Genomic DNA, 3,115 nt, shown 5'->3' with positions numbered 1-3,115 from the left:
GGCGATTGCATCGTATTATATATGTTTTAAGGGTTATAGTAAGTTTACGTAAAACGTTAGATATATTTTTTATTTTAGTTAGTAGTTTAAGCTTATAAGCGTATAGGCTTAGTTTCTTCTTAATTTAGTATAGGCCTATAAACTTCCAGTTTAGTTTCTTTAAGGGTTGTTAAGTCTTTAGGTTTTATATATTTAGGTAAATTATATTACTGTTGGGAATAAAGGCAAGTAGTCACTATATAAGGCAAATTGCCATTATAGGTAGCAAGTTGCCATTACGGGTGGCAAGTTGCCGTTACGTATGGCAAGTTGCCGTCACATATTGCCGCAGCAGTAGCGTGGCGAGGAGCCTTAAGCTCCTCGCCCTCCCTAACGTATATAAGAATAACAATTATTATACTATCTACGAACTATAGCTATGTAATATCCCCTTATATAACTAACACTAATTAATAGTTAACTTCACTGTTATACCATAGAATAGCTAGGTATTCCACTAAAAAGAGATAAGCCACTATACTAGTGCTACTTATGCTAGAGGAAGCTGTTTTTTAAGGTTAGAACTAGTCCTAAACCTTAAATAGAACTCTTCTATAAATCTAAGGATTTAAAGGCTAGAACTAGTCCTAAGCCTTTCTAAGATTACGGATTCTTGTGTCTATTACGCAAAATAACACGCTTTATAAGTTTTCGCGATTTAAGGCTAGAACTAGTCCTAAGCCCTATAACCGCAAATATATGTTATAAACGCGTACTAAATAATAAACGCGTACTAAACGACAAATATATATTATAAACGCGTACTAAACGATAATCCCTATACTAATAACACTTCCTTCCCTCCGAAAACATGGCTATGCCTACCTTAAATAACTAGAAAGACTTCTTACTACTAAGGGTAGTTAAGTACGCGAAACTTATTAATGAAAATTGGGACAAATTCGCCTTTAATATAATAACTTATACCGTAAAATAAGTTAACGGCTTTCTTCTATACTATATTATATTCTACCAAAATAGATACTACGCTAACTTATAACTATAGGAGTATTTTAGGGAGGATTTTATAGGATGGACTGCTAATACCTAGGCACTTAGCAACGTTAATATTATTTAAGACTTTTAAGACTTCCTTTATAGGAATAGGGTATATATTGCTAAGAACGGTAACCTAATTACTAGTAATATTTAGGCTGTTATTACTAGTATAGAAGAACTAATATGGACGGAAGCTGAGATTATATATTAACTATAGAAACCTAAAAACAACCTATATTCTTTGGAAGGTAACTTTAATTTATATTAAAACCCTTAGAACGCTAACCCCTTACCTAGAGCTACTCTCCTACCTAGAGATACTTTCTTACTTAGAGTTACTCTGCTTTTACCTCCTTTACTCTAGCTAACCAATAAGCCTTTATTATAAGAAGTTATAAATTTAATAAAGGTATATTCGGATAAAGAGAAGAAGTTTAGAGGAGAATTATATAATATACTTAGAGTAAAACTATAGGTCTTTTATAACTGTTATAATAAGGTTAGAATTTAATGCTACTAGTACTATTATATTTTTTCTGTTATATTAAAGGGACGGGCGGTAATATTCTATTATAACTATATTACGGGTAAAAACTATAACTTTAATGCAATGCTTTAGCTTACTAGAGCCTACTTTAAGACTAATAAGAATTGCTAACTTTATATATCTAAATGGCGGGAGACTATATTCTAGAGAGTTATTACTTCTAACTTAATAAAGACTTATTTAGAGTGCCTTTAACTACTCTTTAATAAACTCTAGAAAATCTAATATAGCTTTACTAAAACTTACCAAAATAAGAACAGCCTAAGGGACTAGGTTATCTTAGTATACTATAGCGTTCTTAAGTGCAACTTGGCGCTATATAAACCTATAGATATATTTAAAGGAGTATATACTAAGCTACGCTCTGCCGTAGGTACTATAACATAAATATAAGAATCTTAATAGTTCTATATCAAAAACCCTACCTAACTAAGTATTCCTAACTAATACAATTATAACTAGACTAATTAAATATATAGTGGCCGCGGTAGGGAATATAGAAGAGGGTATAATTAATATTAATTATAAGGTAATTATGGAGGTCCTTATAGAGGTTTATTTTAAAGTAATTGCTAAAAGAAATACTATGTTTATAAGAAGCTAAATTGCTAGTTAACTAGACACTCCCTTAATAAGTAAAAAGAGGTATATAATAAGTTCCGTTAGAGTATAAGAAATATTAAAAATTATAAGGTTATTACGACCTACTTCTAAAGCTTTTTAGTTTAATATAAAGGCGTAAAAGACCTTAAGGGTGAGGTTAATAAGACTAAATAGCTCCTTATAAATATAGAAATTAAGGACTACTTACCTAACCAATACTTTACTAAGTATGGTAAGGTAAATAGCACATAAACTATTACTGTCCTTAATAACTAATCTACGCTTTATTCTATTATAAAGTTAGATATCTTTAATAAGCTAAAGAAGAGCTCCGCGTTTTCCTTTAATAATAGATACTTAGTAAACGTCTTTTATAGTATTATGCCGGATACTAGAGCTATAAGAGTATCTATAGTAGAAGAACCTTAAGTTTAAGCCCTTTAGTAGCTTAATAGCTCTATTTAGATTAACTATTTAACGGCAGGCTAGTATACAATTTATTTTAGTAAAGGTACTATAATTTCTTTTGGTATAATTAGGGTTTAAACCCCCTTAGGGTATATTAGTTTTTATATTATTCCTATAAACACTCCATTTCTATTTTATATTAAAAATATAAATAAGTTAGGTGTTAGGCTTAACAACCTTAAGAATATACTTATTTAGGGAGATAATTAGGTACCTATTATACGCAAATAGGGTTACCCCTAGTTGCTCCTTTATTAACTAGAAAAGAGTATTACTTAAAGCTACTTAACTAAGTTAAAATTACGCCAACTATACCGTTGTTTTAGCCACCTATCTATTTATTAATTACTTAGGGTTTTTTAGCAAGTAGGCTATAAAGTTAAGGTTAAGGTAATTAAGCATCTTATAAAGTATTACTATTACTATTAAATAAACTAAAAGTCCCCTAGCCGATTTAAG

This window comes from Cenococcum geophilum (genome assembly GCF_001692895.1).
Source record: "Cenococcum geophilum 1.58 unplaced genomic scaffold K441scaffold_3, whole genome shotgun sequence".
Taxonomy (NCBI): Eukaryota; Fungi; Ascomycota; class Dothideomycetes; order Gloniales; family Gloniaceae; genus Cenococcum; species Cenococcum geophilum.
This window is presented reverse-complemented; position numbering follows the sequence as displayed.